This window comes from Symphalangus syndactylus, chromosome 1 (assembly GCF_028878055.3).
Source record: "Symphalangus syndactylus isolate Jambi chromosome 1, NHGRI_mSymSyn1-v2.1_pri, whole genome shotgun sequence".
Classification (NCBI taxonomy): Eukaryota; Metazoa; Chordata; class Mammalia; order Primates; family Hylobatidae; genus Symphalangus; species Symphalangus syndactylus.
The window spans coordinates 141,720,236-141,745,659 of record NC_072423.2 but is presented as its reverse complement, the minus strand read 5'-3'; the positions used below and the strand labels follow the sequence as shown (position 1 = coordinate 141,745,659).

Below are 25,424 nucleotides of genomic sequence, written 5' to 3'. Positions count from 1 at the left end.
TACTAACCAAACAAAAACTGGGAAATCTTAACTAGACTTTAAAGTAAGAACCATTCTCATCAGATTGATATAGCAATTCTAAATCTGTATGCATATAATAACATCTCCTTGAGATAAAGAAGAAAGTGAATGAATTAAAGGGAGAAATATTAATAATCCTTAATCACAGATATTTTAATATACCTTTCTCTGGCGTTCACAGAGTAAACAGGGAAAACAATCTGTGAAGATATTGTGAACAAAAATGTTTCTATCCTTTTACTTTTAACCTCACTATAACCTGAATTTGAGAAGTCAGTCTCATAAACAGCATAAAAGCATCCTGTCACATTTTTTAACAATTGAACAATACTATTAACACTCTTCAATGCTATATCCACCAACTGTAGAATGTGAATTATTTTCAAGAGTAGATAGAATGTTTACAGCAATTAACTACATGCTGGGCCAGAAAGCAGCACTCAACAAATCTTTAAGAATTGAAATTACAGAGTAGGTTCACAGACCTCAGTAAAATTGAGCCAGAAATCAATAACAGAAAGATGACTGGAAAATCCCCAGGTGTTTGGATATTAACCAATAAACTTTTAAATAATTCATGAATCAGAAACTACTTAGGACCTGTTGATAATAAATCCTTTCAGAGGGGAAATCTCTAAGCCAGAATGGGCTTTTTATCTATTCATTGAAAGTGGTGAAATAATGATCCCTCTTAATGATCTAACGACCTAAGATGATTTCTCTCTTGTATTAACGGATCATGTACTTAAGCCTGTGCCTATGAAGGAGGCTCATCTTATAGGTCTAGAACAGCACTGGAGGCAAATGGCTAAATATTTTAGATCCGGTCCCTGGACAGCTACTCCATGGAACACAAGAATCTTCTATTTTACAATGAGCAATAGCACAGTAAGTTACGTGCTAAACCCTTTGTCTTTTCTTCTAGTGCCCAGCACCATTCTCCTAGTGGTAGAATGCCCACCCTCGGCCCTAGACTACTTGGATCACCTCTTCAACAGTGTAGTCCCTCTGAGATTATCTACCATCTACTACCTCTGGTTCCTGATAGCCCTTATTGTCAAGGGATTATTATCTTGACTTTCACCTGGCTAAGAGACCTGCCTCTGATGTTTGAGATTATATACATAACACCCACAAAAATATTCTGGATTTAAAAAATTTTGTATTCTCCAACCAATGAAGATCTCACCATGCTTTTGTCTCCTACTGAACTGCTTGCATGTCTTAATATACTTCCTGTAGCTAGTATAAACCATAAAGCATTTAGAACATAGAACAAAGATAATATTCAAAAGATAATTTTAAGTGTTTAAAAATAGCCAACACCGTATATTAATTGGAGTAATTAACACTAAGTACTGCACACATGCCCCCAAATCTCAGTGGTTTAAAGCAACAAACCTTTAGTTCTCTTTTGAGTAACTCTAATATGTTAATGGAGTTTGGAGTCTCCCCCAAATGGTGACTCAGAGGATCAGGCTACTTCCATCTTGTACTTTTACCATCTTCTTCTGTTTTTTTTTTTTTTTTTTTTCTTTTTTTGAGACAGAGTCTCGCTCTGTTGCGAGGCTGGAGTGTAGTGGTGAGATCTCAGCTCACTGCAACCTCCACCTCCCAGGTTCAAGCAATTCTCCTGCCTCAGCCTCCCAAGTAGCTGGCATTATAGGCATACATCACCATGCCCAGCTAATTTTTGTATTTTTAGTAGAAATAGGGTTTCACCATATTGGCCAGGACGGTCTTGATCTCCTGACCTCGTGACCCACCCACCTCGGCCTCCCAAAATGCTGGGATTACAGGCATGAGCCACCGTGCCCAGCCGGTTTCACCATCTTCTTGCTTCACTGTCATCCTGCTATCACCCAGCTAGTAGATGCAGAGGAACAAAAGAGAAGTCTAATCAATGACTGAACCATCTCAGCCAGGAAGGGACACGAGTCAGTTCCATTCACATTCTATTGACCAGAAAGAGTATCATGACCCTACCTAGATGGAGAAGGACTGTAAAGTATAGTCTTCCCAGTGACCAGGAGGGAAGTGGCGTGGTCTGTGACACACATCACACTGTCTCTTCCTCCAACAGGCATCAAACCGCAGTCTATTAAGGAGGAAGAAAAGAAAGGAAGTAGCATTCACTGATTTGGGGTACCAAGTTTAGTGCTACAAACTAGTTCAACCATTGTGGAAGTCAGTGTGGCAATTCCTCAGGGATCTACAACTAGAAGTACCATTTGACCCAGCCATCCCATTACTGGGTATATACCCAAAGGATTATAAATCATGCTGCTATAAAGACACATGCACACGTATGTTTATTGCGGCACCATTCACAATAGCAAAGACTTGGAACCAACCTAAATGTCCAACAATGATAGACGGGATTAAGAAAATGTGACACATATACACCATGGAATACTATGCAGCCATAAAAAATGATGAGTTCATGTCCTTTGTAAGGACATGGATGAAGCTGGAAACCATCATTCTCAGCAAACTGTTGCAAGGACAAAAAACCAAACACCGCATGTTCTCACTCATGGGCGGGAACTGAACAATGAGAACACATGGACACAGGAAGGGGAACATCACACACCGGGGCCTGTTGTCGGGGAGGGACAGCATTAGGAGATATACCTAATGTTAAATGACGACTTAATGGGTGCAGCACACCAACATGGCACATGGATACGTAACAAACCTGCACGTTGTGCACATGTACCCTAAAACTTAAAGTGTAATAATAAAAAAAAATGCTACAAACTTCATACATGCTGTGTTTAAACAGTAAGAAAACGTAAAACAAATGTCATTCTCCTCAGTTTATACATGAAGAAACTGAAGCATAGAGATATTACATAAGTAAATAAAAAAGTCAGGAGTCGGCTCCAGGTCTATCTGACTTCAAGGCGTGTGTTTCTCTTTTATCATCCCAGGTTTCTCAAAAGGTGGCCCACAGCTCACTTGTATCATAGTCATTTGAGGTGCCTAAGCCTCACATCATGCTTACTGAATTAGAATATCCAGGGCTAGAGTATAGCAATCTGCAGTTTTAACAAGTTTCCAAAGCGCCTCTATACTATAGCGAATCATGCTCTCTCTGGAACACAACAGTGAAATTCTAAACAATCTCTTTAAACAAACTAGAAAATGTACGAAAAAGGAATAAGATTCAGTAGGCTTAAGAGGGGAGGCCTTACGGCAACTGGAAAATCCTATAGAACAACAAGTTCAAGGCTGGGGAATTCATCCCAAGCCAGTTAGTTTCCTGGGTAATCTTGGGCAAGTCATCTAACTTCACTCAGTCTGTCCCCCAAAAAATTCTACATTTTCTCCATAGTCAAATGTTGCAGGCTAAATAATCTCTAAAGCATTTTCAAAAGTTATTTGTAAAGATTTAAAGAGCTTTAAACTGAGACAATAAAACAAATACAGGAGAAGAAAGTATTAACCTTTAAATTAACAGATAATCTTAGCAAGATTTTTTGTAGATATACACAGGCTTCTTCTAAAATTTATATGGGAAGGCAACAGAACTAAAAAGTTAAAACAATTTTGAAAAAGAAGAATAAAGTCAGAGGAATCACAATACCCAGTTTTAAGACTTACTGTGTAACTATAGTAATCAACACAGTGTGGTATTGGCAGAGAAATAGATCCACAGATCAATGGAACAGATTACAGAACCCAGAAACAGCTCTATGTAAGAATGGCCAGCACATTTATTTTTAACAAAGGGTTAAAACGCAACTGAATGGAGGAAGGAGACTGTTCTCAAGAAATGGTGTCGGAACAACTGGCTATCCAGAGGCCCAAAGGGGAAAAAGAAAAAAAAAAAAAAAAAACATTTACAATCTAAACCACACCTTTAACAAAAATCAAAATAGATCCTGGACCTCAATGTAAAATCGTAAAAATAAAAATACAAAACCTTTAGAAAAAAACAGAAAATCCTTATAACTTAGGTTTACGCAAACAAATCTTAGGCACGACACTGAAAGCATGATCAGTAACATAAAAATTTCAATTCATTATATATTTGTTTTCCACAAAGTATCTTGGGAATAGGATGAAAAGATAATCATCAGAAAGTGAGAACATGTCCACAAAATACATGTCTGACAAAGGACTTGCTTTCAGTATATTTAAAGAACTTGCTAAATAGTAAACAATCTAAGTTTTTTAATATGCAAAAGACGTGAACAGATAGACCTTCACCAAAGAGAATATGGGTAGTGAATAAGTACATCCTTAGCCAGAGGAAAATACAAATTAAAACCTCAATGAGATACCACTACACACCTATTAGAGCGGCAAGAATAAAAAATAGTGATAATATTAAACTCTGGCAAGCATGTAAAGGAACTGCGTCCCTCGTACGTTGCTGGTGGGAATGTGAAATGTACAACCACTAACGGAAACAATTTGACAGTTTTTTAAAAAGTTAAACATACAGCAAGCATATGACTCAGCAGTCATACCCTTGGGTATTTATCCTCAAGAAATGAAAACATTCTCACATAAAATGTACATGAATTTTCATAGCAGCTTTATTTGTAATAGCCAAGAAATTGACACCAACCCAAATGTCTTTCAAACAGTAAACAAACTACCATCCATCCATGCCATGGCATATATACTAATTGGCAACAAAAAGCAATCAACCACTAATACACAAACCAGTTGGATGGATCTCAAGATTATAGAGAGTGAAAAAGATCAATCTCAAAAGTTAAGATTCCACTTATGTGACATTCTCAAAAAGTGATGGAGCATGGATCCATGGCTGCTGGAAGGGGAGCGGGGTTAAGGATGAAAAGAGGGTGTAACTATAAAAAGATTGCACAAGGAAGTTAGTTAATGGAAATGGAACAATTTCATATCCCTACTCTGGTGGTAGTTACACACATCTAGACAGGTAATAAAATTTCATAAAACTATACACACACACAAACACAAAAAAGCAAGCATGAGGCCAGGCATGGTGATTCACACCTGTAATCCCAGAACTTCAGAGAGGCTGAAGCAGAAGGATCACTTGAGGCCAGCTCAAGGCCAGCCTGGGCAACAAAGTAAGACCTGTCTCTAAAAACATAATAAAAAAATTAGCCAGGTATGGTGGCATGCACCTATAGTCCCAGCTACTTTGGAGGCTAAGGTGGGAGGATCACTTGAGCCTAGGAGTTCGAGGCTGCAGTCAGCTATGATTACACCACTGCACTGCAGCACCTGGGTGACAGAGCGAGATCTCCTATCTTTAAATAAAAAAAGCATGGTGAAAAAACTAGTGAAATCTGAATAAAGTCAGTAGTTCAGTTAATAGTGTTGAACCAGTATCCGTGTCTTGGTTTTGATAAACCAAGACATACTATAACTATGAAAGATGTTATCATTGGAGAAAGCTGGGAGGAAAAAGCTGGGAGAACGAACCTGGGCACTCTCTGTACTATTTTTTTCAACTTCTTGTGAGTCTAAAGTGATTTCAAAATAAGATAAAAAGCAGCTAGTATTTGTTGAGCACTGTGTGCTGACATTGCTCTGAGAACTTTACATACATCAATACATTAAGTCCTTACATCTTTGCAGTAGATACTGTTGTATCAGTCAGTTCTCACACTGCTATAAAGATACTACCCAAGACTGGGTGATTTACAAAGGAAAGAAGTTAATTGACTCACAGTTCCACATGGCTGGGGAGGCCTCAGGAAACTTGTAATCATGGCGGAAGGCCAAGGAGAAGTAAGGTACATCTTACATGGTGGCAGGAGAGAGAAGGCTCAGGGGAAACTGCCACTTTTAAGACCATCAGATCTCATGAGGACTCCCTCACTATTATGAGAATAGCCTGAGGGAAACTGCCCACATGATCCAATGACCTCCCAGCAGGTCGCCCCCTTGATACATGGGGATTACAATTCGAGATGAGATTTGGGTGGGGACACAGAGCCAAACCGTATCAACAGTGTTCACTGCATTTTACAGATGAGGAAACTAAGCTTCAGAAAATTTAAGTGAATTGAGCAAGGACACAGTTGCTAAGTAATAGAGGTAGGATTCAAACCCAAGGAGTCCAATTCCAGTGCTTTAGGTCTTAACCAATAAGCTTTTTTTTTTTGTTTTTTGGGTCTCATCCTGCTGCCCAGGCTAGTCCTGAACTCCTGGCTCAAGCAATCTGTTCACTTCAGTCTCCCAAAGTGCTGGGATTACATGCATGACCACTGTACTGAATGCCAATAAGCAGTATTTTTTAAGGACAAAAAAAGAAAAGCAGGACAAAGAAAAGGTCAGGATAGGAGTGAACAATATGGGGGGAGGAAAAAAAAAAGAACACAAAAAGACAAAGTCAACTGAACACAGAATGCAAAAGCCCGGGAAGTCATCTTTCTGGCACCCTCTGTGTCAGTCAGTCCCATAGGAAAGACTGTATTCCATTTTGATCCACTTATTTCTAAGGGACCAAAGAGAAACTGGAGAGAAGGAAGGCACATTCTCAAAGGAATATTTAACAGCTCTTATTCTAATAGGTCAGAGTAATTGGAGTTATTTAATCTACGGGAAATCAAGAGAGTAGTTTAATTGCTACCTTCCGTAAAGACTTTTGAGAGCATGCCCAGAGGATACAGGACAAATCAAAGAGACTTAAATAGAAAAAAAAAAAAAAAAAAAAACTTTAGTTTGACATTAAAAAACGTTTTCCTGGTCATCTGAGTGAGGACAAAACTAAGACAGATTAGACTTTCTTCTGAGACATTCAAGAAGGAAAAAACAAAACTGGCAGTTCATTGTACTCAAAATGAAATCTGTTCAGAAGCTGTAACTGGTGCTATGCCAGGACCCATATAAGACATTTGATAAGTGTTGTCTGTTTGAATCCTCATAGGTAACTATGAAGTAGGTATGGCTGTTCCCACTTCATAGATATGGAAACTGAGCTTCAGAGAGGCTCAACTCCTGCCTAAAGGCACTCAGCTGCCTGGTGGTGGAGATGTGAAATGCAAACCCAGGCATATCTGCCTTTACAACTCAGATTATTTCCACTATGTTATATAAATGTTAAACTTGGAGATTTGTGGACTTTGAGACCAGCCCCCCCACCCCAGCCCTAATGGCATAAAACTGCATCAAATAATTAATTATGGTTGTTTTCCAGCTGTAAAAGTACCTATGCCTCAAAATGCTACTAACCTGATTTGACATCAGCTCCAAATCCACTCATCTCAATCAAGCCCTTCTTTCAAGAACTCTATCTTGTCCAGTAAGGAAAACTGTGCTTCTAATATATCATTCTCTCAAAAGCATCCCTGTGGGGTATGGAATTTGAATTAGAAAAAATGACAGAGAAGGAGTAAGCATGTGAGTCTCATTTTACAGATGAGAAATTCTGAGATGCCCAGCAGGCCAGGCATAGAATCAAAGTTGTGTATAAGTAAACAAGAGACTCAGGGATCAGGGGAGTCTGACGTCCTGAAGATTTCAACACAAAATGAGTGTAGCCCCATGGATGCTATGGCAGAGCAATGTGGAAAAACTGGGCAGGCCTCTACCCATCTAGGCCAACGTGGGCCGAATGAAGACTTCCCGGCTTTCACTGTGCACAGTTGTGGGTAGCCACAGTTAGGATGCCAGAGAAGATTAGCCATCCAAGTTCCCACGTGTGTATGTGTGTGTGTGTGTGTATGTGTGTGTTCTAGTAAAATTTTATTTGTAAAGACTGAAACCTGAGTTTCATATAATTTCTTGCTAATTTAAAAAAATTAAGAGTTTAATTTTTAGAGCAATTTTAGATTTAAAGGAGAAGTGACAGAAAAAGTACATATATTCCCAACCACCCCCATCAGTTTCCCCCATTATTAACTTCATGCATTGGTGTGGTATATTTGTTACAACTGATGAACCAATATGGGCACATTATTATTAACTTTACATTAGGATTCACTCTTTGTGGTATACAATTCTGTGGGTTCCGCCAAATGTATAATGACGTGTACCCACCATTACAGTATGAGGCAACATAATTCTACCGCTCTAAACATTCCCTGTTCTTCAACTACTTTATCCCTCCCCACCAAAACCACCAAAACCACTGATCATTTTGCTGTCTCTATAGTTTTATCTTTTCCAGAATGTCATATAGTTGGAATTACATAGGAGCTTCTTCAGACTGGCTTCTTTCACTTACAATATACATTCAAGCTTCCTCCAGGTCTTCTCACAACTTAATGGCTCTTTTTGAAAAATAGACTAAGAACAGTTTTAGGGTTACAGAAAAAGTGATCGTAAACTATGGAGATTTCCCACACACCCACCTCCCTACAAACAGTTTCCCCATTTTATTTCCATCTTGCATCCGTTTGGTACATTTGCTACAAATGACGAGCCAATATTGATATGTTATTAAAGTCCAACGTTTTCATTAGAGCTCGCTGGGTTTTGACAGTTGCATAATGGTGTGTATCTACTGTTAGCACATTTGTAACAGACCATTTGTATGACCACACCACTGTTGGTCTATCCATGCATCTCCTGAAGGACATTTTGGTTACTTCCAAATTTTGGCAATTATGAATAAAGTTGCTATAAGCATTTCATGAGATTTTTGTGTGCACCTAAGTTTTCAACTGATGTTGAAATACCGATGATCTTGATTGCTTGCTTATATGCTAAGACTATGTTTAGCTTTGGAAAAAAAAAAACTGTCAAAGTGTCTTCCCAAGCGGCTATACCATTTTGCACTCCCACTAGCAATGAATGGAGTTTCTGTGGCTCCACATCCTTGCTGGTGCTGTGTTTTAGATTCCAGCCATTCTAACAGGCATGTCTCTTGGATGTGTCTAATATGTGTAGCTCACATTTTAACCCAAAAGTATCTTTTCTAAAGTACAGCATTCAACTAAAATAAAACAAGTCTTCATAGACCTCCAGAATTCAGCCTGTAATTGTCATTTTCAGAAACTTCATCCAATCAAACTGGAAGGCTCCAGTGAGAACAAAATTCTTTAAAACTACTAACTCCTATTGCTGAAGGGAAGGCTGGTATTACTTACTACCCAAAATACTTCGCAACTGAAAAAGCCAAGTCAAAAGGTGTCCCTTCACTGATATGCTAAAATGAACTTTTTTAGTACAGCATGAGGACACCTGAAGTACAAAATAAAAATTGTATTCTGTTGACTAGTAGCCTCATAAAGGCACTTTCTTTAGCATTTCTGGATTTGACTTTGTTTTTCAAAGCTTCTCAGATTTAAACAAGTGTGCAGTCCTAAATTACTTTGCGCTGTTTCTAAGACACTAAAAGGTGTGGGCCAGGCCAGCAGGGAGGGGCCTGGCATTTCCTTTTTCGATAGCTTATCCAGATGTTCTCTCACATTTTTTATGGAAACTGGGACAACAGAAAAATAGGAAGAAGCTTTTTGCTGTCTGTTATTACACCTGCTATGGCCTGAATTTTCAAACAGTGAAAGATAGTTTCTTACCATTTTTCAAAGCTACATTTTACACCTTCTCGTTTACATAATACTTTTGATGCTCATTAACTCTACGAAGGTTTGGAAAACAGAGTGCAAAAAACAAATTCTTGAAGAAAGAGAAATCACCCAATTTCACATTTTTTGCAAATGTGAACTTTCCACAGTTATGACTTTATGATGTGGTAACTTAATGTCATCAAAATCACATAACACATCTACCTTGGAAAATTATTGGCAAGGATCTTAGATTGTTAAATAGCCCATTTTACATTCCAATCCTTAATGAGCAAGATCAAACCATATAAAAACAAGCGCTTTCTCAACTATCTATCTGCCTTTTATGGCACCTCCTCAAAAGCTTTGGAAATAGTCCATAATTAGGTGGCAAAGATGCCTGAGAAATTTTCCAAACCAAATGGCAAAGCATTTAACGGAAGCATCAAAAAAGCATTTATCAGAAACAAGCATAACATTTGGAATACCTTTCCTTGGTTTTTAATCGCTGCATGTTGGAGGGTAAGTTTAATTACTTCTGCTCTTAACCCGTGCCTATCTACAGCGATCATTGCAGCCACCCCTGTATTTCATATGGCAACATCGAGCGTAAGAAACTTCAAGTAAAACACTGAAATACCCACACCTCAGCAGTGCTAAGAAAATTCTCCCCAGGAAAGGAAAGTTGTAACTTCCTTTCAACCTAAGCAGAGTGAGAACATTCTGCTGAGTCTTTTACTTCTATTTGAGACAATCACACTCTCTCATCCAGGCTGGAGTGCAGTGGAATGGTCACAGCCCACTGCAGCCTCATCCTCTCAGGCTCATCGATCCTCCTGCCTTAGCCTCTCAAGTAGCTGGGACTACAGGCTTATACCACCACGCCCAGCTAATTTTTTTTTTCTTTTTTTTTTTTTTTTGGTACAGACGAGGTTGCCCCACGTTCCTCAAGCCGGTCTCAAACTCTTGGGCTCAAGAGATCTGCCCACCTCAGCCTGCCGAAATGCTGAGATCACAAGTGTGAGCCACTGTGCCCAGCTGAGGGCTTTTTAAAAGGGAGTTTGGGGGCTAGTAAAAATAAATGATGTAACTTTTTAAACATTTCCAGTGAGGGACCTCTGGCACAGGAGGTACTTGATTATCCCTGCCGAATTGAGGGGTCTTCCCCAGGTCGTCAGTGAATCTTTAATTTTATCAGTGAGTTTCCCAGTATGAGCCACGCGATTTCTGTGATCCTTTCCTTCTCTTACCTTACTGCTTGATAAACATACTACTCTCACCCACACTACAGACATAAAGCTTTCTACCACGCTATTATGGGCTGAATGGTGGTGCCCTAAAGAAGGCATGTTAAAGTCTCAGCCCCAAAACTTCACGTATTATTTGGAAACAGGGTCGTCGCAGATGTAATGACTTAAGACAAGGTTATACCCAGATAGGGCAGGTCCTTACTCCCATGTGGCTATTGTCCTTTTAACACACTGTGAAAATGTGACAGCAAAGAGAGACTGTAGAGATGCAGCTGCAAAGCAAGGAATCCCACCTTCGGAAGATGAGAGGAGGCAAGGGAGAGTTTTCCCCTATGGGTTTAACAGGGAGAACTGCCTTCCAGACTTTTAGCTTTAAGATTTCAGATTTCTAACCCCCAGGACTGACACGGTAAATTTCAGTTGTTTTAAACCATCCAGCTTGTAGTGATTTGTTATAACAACCCTGAGAAACTGATACACATGCCTTGGTTCTTGAGTCAAACAGGGGTTCAAACCCTTCTTTCTGGATAACTGGTGGCATGCAAAACTCTTCTGGGACTGGGGCCCAACCGTGCTGCAGTAACCTCCTCCCCAGGGATCAGACTTCTTTCCCAGCAGAGGGTTAGTGCCTTCCTACTTTCCCTTAACAGTAACACAGCCTCCAGGGATGCTGCCTAAAGGCCTATGGAAAACCCATAAAGCCCCTCCTGGGACTTGGGAGTTTGCTTGGTTTAATTTTTCATAAACACAAAATAAGCTAGTAAATTTATAAGTTTACCTAAAAATTAAGATAAACCTATGATACTTTGTCATATATGTTAATTTTGAAAATGTATTACTTTCATATACATAAAATGTCTTTGGCTCAAAAGCTGTTGCTATGGACTGGATTATTTCCTCCCCAAATTCCTATGTTGAAGCCCTAACTCCTTAGTGCGATGGTATTTGAAAATGGGGCCTTTGGGAGGTGACTAGGTTTAGATGAGGTCATGGGGTGGGATGTTCATGATGGGATTAGCACCCTTACAAGAAGAAATACAAGAGGCCAGGTGTGGTGGCTCATGCCTGTAATCCCAGCAGAGAGAGGCCAAGGCAGGAGTATCACTTGAGCCCAAGGGTTCCAGACCAGCCTGGGAAACACAATGAGACCCTGACTCTCCAAAACATTAAAAAATAAACTTGATACGGTGATGCACACCGGTAGACCCAGCTACTTAGGAGGCTGACATGGGTGGATCACTTGAGCCCAGGAGGTCTAGGCTGAAGTGAGCCATGATTGCACCACTGCATTCCAGCCTGGGCAACAGAGTGCCTGTCTCAAAATTTTCCTTCAAAAGATGAGACAAGAGAGCTTGCTTTCTCTTTCAGCCATATGGAGACACAGAGAGAAGGCAGTTGTCTACAAGCCAATAAGGGAGCCCTCACCAGGAACCAAAGTGGCCCACACATTCATCTTGGACTTCCATCCTCTAGAACTACGAGAAAATTATCTTGCATAACCACTCAGCCTATGGTATTTTGTGATGGAAGCCCAAGCTAAGACAGCTGTCATATTTAAGTGAGAACACAATGTAATGTAATGATGATAACACTTTAAAAGCAGTAGCAGTAATCAGACATCATCTGAGTCAGGACTCTGTCATATCGATTTTGGAAAGACAGGTCATGTTAAAAGTTTTAAGTAAATGTTGTATGTTTTAAGTACAGCAAATTTCTAAATGACTGTGTTAATTAAGTGGTTATGGTCCTTTGCTTTCAATAATAAATAAGATCTGTTTACCTCCTGCTTCACTGCAGTGCCCTGGGCCTGGCCATCAGGGCAGAGCAGACCAGGAGGAGAGGGAGGGAGAAGAAGGCTGCCCGTCCTCTCCTGAGCCCACACTGGTAGAAAAGCCTCTAGACACCTGTCTGAACCCCTTGGCGAGTAAGCCCGTGCAAGGCCAAGGGCAGGGATGGGTTTGAGCTGCTTTTCTGTCCAACTTCCGCAATGTCCACTCTCGCCTACAGCATCTCCTCATGTCTGTTGCCCTCACTTTAGACACCAAGTCCTACCTGCCTACTGGTATTTTTCCTCAACACTTTGATCTAGGCCTGTTGCCCTAAATGGCAAATCTGAACTGCCACATACATGTGCCATCTGTCTGTTAGTGTCAGGGGCTTAGGGGTGAACCTCGGCTGCTTCTGTGTCCAACTTCCTTGTTGCCTCCCCCTTGTCTGTCGTCTCACCAGATACCTACTGCTTCTCCCCTCACAATTCACAGGCATTTCAAGATCAGCTCCACTTTCTCGGCATATTGAGGTCGCTTCATAAAGGAGGGACGGGCAGAGGGACACAGTTGTGAGGCATCCAAAGTGGGCATTTAGGAAGTCTTTTCACTTCCCTTTCCAGCTTTTCGTTTTATTTTTTTGAAATGGAGTCTTGCTCTGTTGCCAAGGCTGGTGTGCAGTGGCGTGATCTCCGCTCACTGCAACCTCTGCCTCCTGGGTTCAAGCAATTCTCCTGCCTCAGCCTCCTGAGTAGCTGGGATTACAGGCACGCACCACCACGCCTGGTTCATTTTTTTGTAGTTTTAGTATAGACAGAGTTTCACCATGTTGGCCAGGCTGGTCTCGAACTCCTGACCTCAGATGATCCACCTGCCTCGGCCTTCCAAAATGCTGAGATTACAGACATGAGCCACCGCACTTGGCCTTTTCATTCATTTTTAAAAGGCTTCGCACACCATTCCTCAGATTTTATGGTAGTATTCCTATTAACTATAAGCAGTAGTCCCCCGTATCAGCGGTTCACTTTCTGCAGTTTCCATTGCCTCAGGTTAACCATGGTCAGTAAACAGGCGAGTACAATACAATAAGATATTTTGAGAGAGTTAGAGAGAGATCAGTTTCATGTAACTTATAGTATATTGTTCTAACTATTCTATTATTGGTTATTGTTGGTAATCTCTTACTGTACCTCATAAACTTTATCATAGATAAGTATATATTAAAAAAACTATAATATATATAGGGTTTGGGGCTATCTGTGACTTCAGGCATCCACTGAGGGTCTGGGAGCATATCCCTTGTGTTTAAGAGGAAATGACTATGTAACAGATACCAAAATCCAAGAGAAAATAGCACCTCTATAATCAGCACGACTTTATATAATTGGAGTCACTTCATAGAAAATGGTGGACAGTTTTTTATATTCTATGCTGCTCTGTCTCTGAAAAGTGTTGACAAGTCCCACAAAGACATAATTATTTTTCATTCACCTGAACAAGGCCTGTCTTTCCAAAATCGATGTTCACACCAGCAAAAGTACCCTGGTGTCACATACAGTCAATAGTGCCGTCCCCAAGCTGAGTGAGAACTTGGTAACATCCTTCTAGAATTCCCTATTCAATCAATAGGAATAACTTTAGAGTCTTCCTTCTCCTGAGTTTTGTAAAGTTTTTTACCTTATGTAATAACATTTGAATGTGGATGCTTTCACAGGTTAATCAAAATCTTTGAGACAACTGTTTCACACTGAAGAAAGCAATGACATGCTACATCACCTATTTTCATTAAAGAGTCTTAAGGAGGCCAGGCATGGTGGTTCAAGCTTGTAATCGCACTTTGGGAGGCCAAGGAAGGCAGATCACCTGAGGTCAGGAGTTCGAGCCTGGCCTGGCCAACATGGAGAAACCCTGTTCTCTACTAAAAAAAAAAAAAAATACAACAATTAGCCAGGCATGGTGGTGTGCACTTGTAATCTCTCACTTTACTACTCTGGAGGCTGAGGCAGGAGAATCGCTTGAACCCAGGAGGCAGAGGTTGCAGTGAGTGGAGATGGCACCATTGCACTCCAGCCTAGGTGACAGAGACTCCATCTCAAATAAATAAAAAAAAATAAAGTCTCAAGGAAAATGCTCTGCTTCAAGAGATTTTCCCTTTTCTAGTTGGTAGGAAATCAAACCACCCCCTTCTTTTCCACCAAAAGCCTTTATTTTCTCAATTTGGAGTTGGTTATTTTAGTAATCACAGCAATCATTCTTTTTTATTTACCATATGCACTTGGTAAGATTTTTATTTTACTGTTTTTCTTTCTGGTTTATAATGTTCTCTTTTTTGTATGGTAATGTCATAAGCCTAATTTTCCCTTCTGTTAGGTCTTGATTATTCCCCCCGAAAGCTGATATTTAAAATTAAAGCACTTAAAACTTAATGTTAGCCGAACAGTTATGTGGTCACATGCATACAAGGGAAAATAAGCCTCCAGACAGTGTTAATATTCTATGCAAATTAAGTCTAATGCAGCACATCTAGTAAGGAGTTTCCCTTCAGGGCTGATCTAATTATAAAACTGAGCCTAAGTTTTAAAAAGGTAATTGGCAAATAACCAGGAATCAGTTTGTCACCGCTGTTGCAGGACCAACTTCTGAGGATCATTTGTAACTGACCAGGGAAATTACAACCTGAGAGTTATACTCGTTATATGAGAATGTTCTCGAAATTAGCCTGACCAGTTTTTTTTTGTTTTTTTAAACAAAAATAGAAGAAGTGAGTGCCCAGTGCTGATATTAGTTGAGGTTAGCCACAGGATGGGTTAAACAGGTCTCTTCAAGGTTAGCTGTAGCAGATCTCAGGTCGAAACTGCTGGTTAAGCCAAAGGAAGCAGCAGTGGGTCCACTGAGCAGCTCATTGGCTTTTGTCAACTGATATGAGGAAGTTTCGATGAAGGTATAGAAAAACCTTGACAACCAACCTAAACTGTTAGTCTCTTGAGACCAACGACTGTCTAAAATAAACTAGGAGACTCATTTCTAGCTTCCCAGGCCCTACTTTGTATTGAAAGTCCCTTCCCTGCCTCCTTAGCACAGCCACATCCACCTCACCCTTCAGATCTCAGCTCAAATGTCAGCTCCTGAGAGGGTGGGCTTGAGAGGCTGCCCCGCTGCCTCAACTGTGTCTGCTGCTCCAAAAAGCAGAGCAGAAAATGGGCAACAGACAAGCCCAACCAGAAGGGAAGAAAAGCACTGCCCCAAGTGGCAATCACACCCATCGGTGCCCACTGGTCTTTGGGTTCAACCTAACCTTGGACCTTGCCTTTTTCCTGCCCTGTAAGATTACTCTCAGTTGATTGTTCTAGTTATTTCTGGTTCTCAGAGCATTAAAATGTTATGCTAAGATAAGTTAAAAGGAACTCGATGTATCAGAAAGGGAACAAGTGAAAAGGCTAACAAAAAGGGGCAAAGAAATATTTAAAATGTATTATAACTGAATAAAATCAAAATACACAAAAGACCAACCCAACTGGAATTTAAATAGTTCTATGAGATCTTCACAAGAAGTGATTATTTAAGTGAACTGAGAACGGGAATAGAATCCTGTTCTATAGTCACTGGGTGGTAACTTCCCTCAGGCTAGAGACAGTGTGTCAATTCACTTGCTCTCCACCATGAAAGAGCTGAACCAAGCCTGTGGGAAGGTATTTTGTAAATTCAATAGATGATCGTTGCTCTTAAAGGCCACATTCTGATGTAAAAGCATCCACCGAGACTTACTTTGCACATCAAAGTTACAACTTCCAAGGTCAGTTAAAACTACCACATACATAATTTGCAAAAGGCTTTTACTACTATAAATGCCTACTTTCTGTGTTCTTTTTCTGTTTTTTTATGGCTCACCAATAAAGAGGTATGTCATGATCACCTCTTCTCTAAGGACTCCTCCCCTGCCTCTTCAGAACTCTGAAGGGGAAAATTGACAGTAAATACGAGTGTTTTCCTAGCCCCTCTAAAAGTACAAAATTAAAGAGACCTGTTACCCTGTAATGAAAATGTTCTACTTAAATGAAATCTCATTTTCAAGTGACCCAACCACAGAACAATTAACAATAACAGGCTTTATGTCCAAATGGGAGAGGAGAAAGGCATAGCATGCTTGCCCTTGGCTAAGAAGGGTTGTATTTAAACAATGAGAGACAAACATGTCTACACCATGGGGTCTGGGGAAAATACGCTAGCTATTGTTATTTTGGGATTAATGAGAATTTTGCTCCCAATTTTCCACAGAACGGTTTTTATTTTCTAATATTCTCATTGCACCATTAACCACTGCCAGGAAGAAGCCAAACAGTTGCTAAACTCTACTGTATCACATGTGAAGCAATGTGAAACAGGACTGTCAAAAAACTAGGGTACCCCCACCACTCCTGGCCAGGCCACATAGTTCCATAGTTCTGGCAGGATTGAGGGCTGCAAGGCAGGACTAGGGAGGAGATACTCAAAATGGGTAACGAATATTGAAAACTACGTATCATACCAAGTCTTGGGAGTCAGGAAGATGGAGCAGGTAATTTAACATTTGACAAAGCTTCCCTCTCTTCTTCCACCTCCAGGGGAAGAGGGCTGCTTTTCTTAATCAGGCCATCCACAACATGCAACTGCTCTGACCCGCTCCATGTCATCATAAACAAATGGCAAAATATTAAGGAGTTTCTTGAATTTATAATGATATATCCATTTGCATTATCTAAAATGCTCTTTGGAATAGTCACTTTTAAGAACAGTTTTTTGTTTTGTTTTTTTAATGAGACAGTTTCATTCTGTCTCTCAGGCTGAAATGCAGTGGGGTGCAATCACTGTCCATTGCAGACTCGACCTCCCTGGGCTCAGGTGATTCTCCCACCTCGGCCTCCCAAGTAGCTGGGACTACAGGCTCACCACCATGCCCACCCAGCCAAGCTCAGTAAACCATCCCACCTGCTCATGAGAGCTTTAAACGTGCAATGCACCTGGGGGATACGTTAAGGTATTTTATTTTCCTCAATGATACTTTAGTGAGCAAATAGCTTATTAACATCTCAGATCGCAACCTCTAGCACTTGCCAGCCACACACCAGTGTAATATTTGTATATTTTGCTTACTTTATGAAATGTATTTATACATATGTACATTTACATATATTAGACACGTATGGAAAATGACTATGCAACAAATTTAAAGCACATGATCCCACACATTGTTTTCTCCTTGATTCCTGAAATTCTCCAAAGACTCCTTGGAATCCAGCTGCTAGAATATTCTTGACTGAACATAAAACTGCTGCTAAACGCATTCTCAATATAACTTTGAGTCCCAAACATAGCCATATTTTCATTTACTTAGGTAAAATGATTACATCTGGAAAATGTATATAACTTGGACTCAAACTCAAAATCAGTCCACCACTGCATCAGAAAATAACAACATTAATTCTAAGCAGATTCTTTTAACAGGGAAGCACTACATAGCATTTCTCAGTAGTTGATCTGGCACACTTGAATCTAATCTGAATTTCTAACAACTTTGCTTCAGGAGTTTTTCCATGAAATTTGGTCTTCGCCTGACTCGCCTGCTATAAATTCTATTAACCAAACTCGGCAGGCCCTTACGCTATTCTTGAACAATTCTACACTTGAAAAAAGATTATGAAATCTTTAGCGAACACATTCTGTATTTCAGAAAGTAAAATTATGAGCTTAAGACTTAAGTTTTGGTTGTTTTTTTTTTCCTTTCACATTATCCAAAAGGCTGGATTCAGTGCCTGAACAATCATTTTCCAAGACAGAGGAATGAAACCATAGAGAAACCCATTAGAGTTCAGACTCATCCTGTGAGACTTAGGCTGCTTAAATACAAAGCAGGATGATTTTGTAATCCATTTCTCTTAGGTCTCTCCTTCCATGGAGTTCTCACGTCTCCCAGGGATGTGGAATCTACCTGTATTACCAGTAATGGTGACCTGTGTTTTTTTTTGTTTGTTTGTTTGTTTTTTTACCAACCCTCTCTCTCTCCCTTCACTTCTCCTCCCAACAAGACCTTCAAGTCTTCGAGCGTTTTCCGGGTACCACAATGCCAGCCTCACCCAATCCCTCTATGCCTCTATGCTCACAATCCCTACCCATCCTGGGGAGTCTCGGCTTTCTCCAGTGATAATGGATGGAAGTTAGTTGGCTAATAAACCAAATCACATCAGGTTTACAAGATGCCTTAATCTAGTTCAGAAGATGTCTCCTAAAAGAGGCTGCTGCTGAGACTTGGAGCAGCAGGGCGAACCTGGGAGAACTCTCATTTTGGAGCTCTTCAAATGTTTTTATCTGGACAGCTGCGACCATACCAGTCCTACTGCATGGGAAACTCCATTAAAACAAGATGTCCACAGGAGTGGACACGATCCTTCAAAAAGAAGTACATTTTTAAAAATGTACACACTCAACGTACCTTTTTACATGTATGAAACATATTGAAATACGAGGGTGAAAGCAAAGAAACAAAACCTGTAGGCATTCACTCATATCCTCCCGTAAGATTGCCTTAAATGCATTTACAAAACACACACCTTCCTAGATAATGTACAGAAGAGGCAGAAAGTGACTGAAAGCAAAGCAACGACTCATAATTACCACGTGACCCCCAAATGCCTTCTGGTTGTTGGCCAGGGCTTTGCTGCACAGTGTCCTTAGCAATTTTTTTCTGCAAAGGGCCAGATAGTTAAATATTTTCAGTTTTGTGGGCTCCACAAGGTTTCCGTCTCATCTTCCTCTTTGGTTTATTTTACAACCCTTTATAAGTGTAAAAGCCATGTAGTCCAACCACCCCTTCCTTAGGCGATATTTGGGCAACGCCTGATGTCTGTGTCTAACTGGACAAAATTATCAGTTAGGAAGAGTACTGAAAACTAAGAGGCTTCTGTTTGAAAGGAAAATGGCTTGTTAGATAGACACTAAAACAGAGTTCCATTCTGCCTGAATCTTTTTGTTAGCTTTACACAGTTTCAAGGGAAATCTTAGAGACATCTGTGTTTCCCTTTCGTTTTTATTTTGTTTCTTTTTGCTGTAGGAAGGGTAGAGATCAGGGAAGACAGAAGAGAATGAATCTTGCAAAGTGACTCTGACTCATATAAAGTAAAAAGGTTACAACGACTAAGTTCTGGAAAATAATTGTAAGGAGGAAGAATACAACTTCAAGAAATAAAACGAAGTTTTATTATATATTTTTACAACGCAGAGTATCATTCTAGGGTAAATATGCAACAGATCAACAAAACCAAATAGCATAGAAACAGACCCTAAGCTATAAAAGACATTAACACGTGATGAAGTGATGACAAAAGGCTATGGGGAAGCTGAGAGTAGTGGCTCACACCTGTAATCCCAGGACTTTGGGAGACTGAGGTGGGTGGATCACTTGAGCTCAGGAGTTTGAGACCAGCCTGGGCAACAAGGTGAAATGCCATCTCTACAAAAACAACAAGACAAAACAAAACAAAATTAGTTGGACATGGTGGCACGCACACACCTGTAGTCCCAGCTACTCGGGAGGCTGAGGTGAGAGGATCGCTTTGGCCCAGGAGATCGAGGGTGCAATGAGCTGTGATTTCAGCATTGCACTCCAGCCTGGGGGACAAAGTGAGACCCTGTCGCAAACAAAAAACGGCTGTGGTGGGGACACAAAGGCTTATTCAACAACAACAACAAAATTGATGGGTCAGTCAACAGATTATCTATAGAAGAAAAATCAAGTTAGATTTTTCTCCATTTCAAAATATAATTCAAAATGAATTCCATGTAAATAATACAGTTAAAGTTTTAAAATCCCATTAGAGGAGCTGGAAGAAAATACAGTTAAATTTTGACTGTCCTTCAGGATGGGAGATTTTCTAAAATGACGGCAAGAATCACACACATAAAATATACTTGACTACTTAAAAATTAAAATTAGTAAACTGAATTAGTAAATTTACCTTTATATAGTAAATTATACGTTACATAGTATATTATGAACTATTAATACAGTAAATTAAAATACCGAATAAAAATTAGCAAATTAAACATTAAAAAATCATTTTAAAAAGCCAATAATAACCAATTAGGACAATGTTTTCAGCTAATATAATAAAGTGTCAATATACCTAATCTATAAAGATGTTTTACAAGCTTTAAGAAACATACTAGACTTCAATAGATTAAACAGTAGGGAGCTTTCGCCAGGCACAGTGGCTCATGCCTGTAATCTCATCACTTTGGGAGGCCAAGGCAGTAGGATGACTTGAGTTCGGGAGTCCAAGACCAGCCTGGCCAACATGGCGAAACCCTGTGTCTACTAAAAATACAAAAAATTAGCCGGGTATGGTAGTGTGCACCTGTAATCCCAGCTACTCGGGAGGCTAAGACAAAATAATTGCTTCAGCCTGGGATGCAGAGGTTGCAGTAAGCCAAGACTGCGCCACTGCACTCCAGCCTGAACAAGAGAGCGGGACTCCATCTTAAAAAAAAAAAAAAAAAGGGTAGAGTATTTCTTTAAAGTAGTGAAAAGGTTAATACACATATTTTCTGAAGTTTAATAAATTCACTGATAAAGAACTGAGAATTGAGAAAACATTAGTTTTTGCTGATCAAATTAACCACGATAGCACGCAATGACTGTTGGAGAATATTGAGTCCAGGCTTCTACCTGCTGCTGGCTGCAGTGGAAATTTGCTCACTCACTCAGGTAAATAATTTAGCAGTAATTTGGCAAGTATGAAGTATATTTAAAGTGGCCTTACTTTTAGACCTAGTAATTTTACTTTGAGCAATGAATCTAAATTAAGTAGTCATAAATGTGGACAAAGATGTCTATGCACTCATGTGTACATAGGGGCATTGTTCATAAAATTGTAATTTACATGCCTAACATTGGAGAATGCTAAGTTATGGCATATAGATTTTATAAAATACTAATTACCTAACATTAAAATTATCTTTATGAGTTTTTAATAGAAAAGTTATGATACATGTTAAATGTGTTGGTATCTCAAGTTTGCAAATATGTGTGCACAGTGCACACACACGGATTAAAGGCAAATATACCAAAATAATTAACAGTGATCATCATTGTAATGTTACTAGTAGGTAAAATTATAGGTAACTTATTTTATTCTTCATATATTTCTGGATTTTCTACATTTTCCATAATTAGTATATTTGTTTTCACAAATATTAATTTCTTATTCAGAAAAAAATAAACCTGAAAAACAGTTCTTAACCTCTTAAAAAGTAAGGTAAAAAGATGGGCCGGGTGCAGTGGCTCACGCCTGTAATCCCAGTACTTTGGGAGGCTGAGGCAGATGAATCACCTTAGATCAGGAGTTTGAGACCAGCCTGGCCAACATGGTAAAACCCCATCTCTACTAAAAATACAAAAATTAGCTGGGTATAGTGGCATGCGCCTGTAATCCCAGCTACTTGGTAGCCTGAGACAGGAGAATTGCTTGAACCTGGGAGTGCCGCTGCACTCCAGCCTGGGTAACGAAGCAAGATTGTCTCAAAAAAAAAAAAAAACAAAAAAAACAAAGAGGAAACGTTGCTAGTCATCTCGTCATCAAGCCAAGCTGCTTCTAAACCAGAATTACAGAACTGAAAATGACCTCATGTACCTAATCTAAGATCTTGTACTGCAGATAAAAAAAATCATTGTAAGTATTTTATGAAACCGAGGCATATCCTGTATCCATAAAAGTCTTATCCCAACATGCCGTCAGCCAAATATTAATAATATTCCTGTGTAAATAGCAGGAGCCTCTGTCTGGGCAAGATACAAGTTTAAGAGTAAAAATACAGTTTTGATAAAAATGAAAGGATCCATGTAAAAGTCTTTTAATCATCAAAATTTAATTCATTAAAAAGAAAATAATCAATAATCTTGGTTTTGATATGATTAGACTCTCAGAGCAAAACATAATAATTAATTTAGGCCTGCTCTCACCAAGGCAGGAGGCCGGGAAACAGGATTCACCAGTTATTTGATTCTAATACAATAAACAAAGCAAACAAGGTACTGCATTATTAATAAGTCAAACAGGGAAAAATGAGTAACTTTAGGGAGCATGATGCCACGGTATTAAGATACAACAGTGGGATATAGCCAAGACATCCTCTAATGAAGACATGGAGGATACTATCCAACTGAAGATAGCAAAAGCTATAAAAGAAAAAACACGCAAGCACCAGATTCCCTTTGTCAGAGAACAAGCTGCTGTGGTGGAAATTGTCTAGATTTTGAAGTCACACAGACAGGAGGTAGAATCCCAGCACAGCCACTTACAAGCTGCGTGCTCCTTGACAAGGTTCTTAACCTCCCAGAGCATCCATTTCCGCAGGTGTCAAACAGATAACAAGGAACCTCGAAGGGTGGGTGTAAGGTTGAGATAGTGGGTACGAAATGCCTGGTTCAAAGCACAGTTTGCCTACCAACGAATGCAAGCTGTAAGTCCATTAGGAAAGACTGGATGCCAGAGCCTAGTCCTGGGTCGCTGATGCTGTGGGCACTGCTTGACTTGCAAGCACAGGAGGAAAGCTGTGATTGGTGTCAGCAGGAGCAATTGGGACAGGTAGGAAGTGAATGATATGGAAGCAGCCTGGATGATCAAATGTAGTCCTGGCCCTGACATTACCCACTGGTTCCCCCAGGGCAGTGCTGGCCTGGGCTCTCTCTGTCCACCCCACACCAACTCCCAACTCCACACAGCCTAGAAAAAAATGAGGATAAAAGGAATGGGTAAATGGTAAAAGGAATCCCACCAGAGAAGTAACAATACACCCTCCAAAGAGAGGGAAAAGCATGTTATAGAAAATACAATAAGCCTTATAATAAAAAGAAAAATAACAATAAATAAGAGTGAGAAATCAACACATCTAGAATAAGCCTATTGAACAACACTTTAAAAGAGATGCTGAACACAAAGAGTGAAGAAAATTGGCAGTGATGGGAAAAATTAATGAAGACAAAAATCGGTATTACTCAGTAGAACGACAAGAGAAAAATACTAGAAATACAAGATAAGTGTGTGTAAAATAAGAACACTGCCTGGCATGCATCTGGATCGTAAGAGAATTACACAATGACCTTGCTGAGAGAGAAAGAGACAAAGCTCCAGCCATCCCCAGAGGCTGAAGAAAGATCCCGTGTGATTTTGCTGATCACTGAAAAGTTAAAGGGCAATTCTGACAACTTGTCAATAAATTAAGCCTGAATTTTCAGAGAATACAGATAATTTGAAGAGATACTGAAAATCATTTGCAACATGAAAATGGATCATAATTACATTAGGGGTAGTGGAACTAGGAGTAATAATGAGTCCTTTTTAGAAGAAACAATTGTGTCCAATGGATGTGACAGCCCCTTATATTAGTATAGACACTTTTATTTTTAGCTGACAGAATAGCATAGTGGATAAGGAAACGCCACCTTCAGCACAAGAAAGCCCCGTCTGTGAATCTCAGTGGTGCCCCCTTACTTGTCGGCACATGCTATTAATATTTAAAACTCTCAGACTCAATTTCTTTATCTATAAAAGGAGCTATAAATATCCATCTCCTATTACAGTTAACAAGTGATAAAAAGACCTAACCCATAGTAAGAGCTCCATAAATGGTGCCTAAGGTGAAGCTTACCACCATCTATTGTGTTCACCTCGATTCTAAAGAGGGGGATAAGAGACACACCTTCTCAGTGGCCAGATCTTGCCAAGTTGCTAAGGAGAAATAACAACAATGCTGAATAAATAGTTTTGGTGCTCAACTCTACACCAAGAATACATACACGACCTCCTTTGGCCTGTAAAACATGGTGAAAGCTACATGGCTGAGTGGCTCAACTTAACACCGAGCACCTGTAAGCCTAGTGCTCCCCTAAATAAGAAGCCTGCTTGGGCTAAGAACAAATCTCACAGTGGCTGAGTACAGCATCACAGCCCACTGTGATGGTCAGCTTCTGAAGTACTGAAGCAGCTAGGGCCTTCCTATAAGGCTGGGAGAGGTCAGCTGACAACTCACAGCTTCTCATCCTAACCAGGTGACATGTTCCACACACCTGCTATTCAACAAGTTTTTCCTGATTTTGTACCCCAGTGACTAAAAATGGCTACATGAGGCTACACACAATTGCTTATCCCTGTATTCCCAACAATTTGGGAGGTCAAAGCAAGAAGATCGCTTGAGGTCAGGAGTTCAAGGATGTATTGAGTTGGAATCATGCCACTGCACTCCACCCTGGGCAACAGAGTAAGATCCTGTCTCAAAAAATATTTAAGCAATAAAAAATAAAAATGGCCATGTGTTTATCTGTATCTTGGCATGTTATTTTTGTTCCTCCTCTTTCAATTCCTCAGCTCATCTGAATACTCAAAGACAGCCCAGTGATCACCTGCCAAATGGATTACGAATGTGCATCTCAGTGCTAATCCTAATTCTTAGCACAGATCGGAGTTTTGTTTCAAGAGAGTGGTGCATTAGGAACTCTGTAAAATTCAATAGCTGCATAATTTACAAAATGTAAAACAGATAAAGGAATTGTAAATATCTTCAACTGCCCCAACGTTACCAAGTGCAGGTCATACGGTACAGGATATTAGATGCTGATACAAGCTTTGGGACTGGTTTATTTAGGAGATTATATTATTTGAAAGTATTTAGAATAAACTTTCACCTACATCCCAAACAAAAGCTATATGGGCAGTTTGGCTGGCAGCAATAATTTGCATAATGAAACGTTTGAATAAAAGAAAGGCAATCTGTGTTGTGCCAATCTCAGACCCTGGAAACAAGAGACAGTATTGCTAAGCCAAGGCACTTCAAGGAGCATCTGAAAGGCCAAGCTCTGCTGCAAGTGGAAAGTAAATACACTGTTGCTCAGGGTTTCTATT

The 25,424-nt window shown here is 39.8% G+C and overlaps 1 protein-coding gene across 9 annotated transcripts in view; it reads right to left on the bottom strand.

The window, feature by feature from the left end:
* Nucleotides 1–25,424, bottom strand: part of CSGALNACT1 (chondroitin sulfate N-acetylgalactosaminyltransferase 1) — a 415,609-nt gene that overhangs the window by 219,618 nt on the left and 170,567 nt on the right. Inside the window, exon 2 of one of the 9 annotated variants that reach the window (XM_055286423.2) lies at nucleotides 2,008–2,119. The exons of 7 other annotated variants lie outside the window; for them this stretch is intronic. The gene's annotated coding sequence lies outside the window, so the exon portion shown is untranslated. Of the gene's footprint in view, nucleotides 1–2,007; nucleotides 2,120–7,203; nucleotides 7,266–25,424 lie in introns of those variants that run through there. One more of the 9 variants, XM_055286432.2, reaches the window with a different exon arrangement.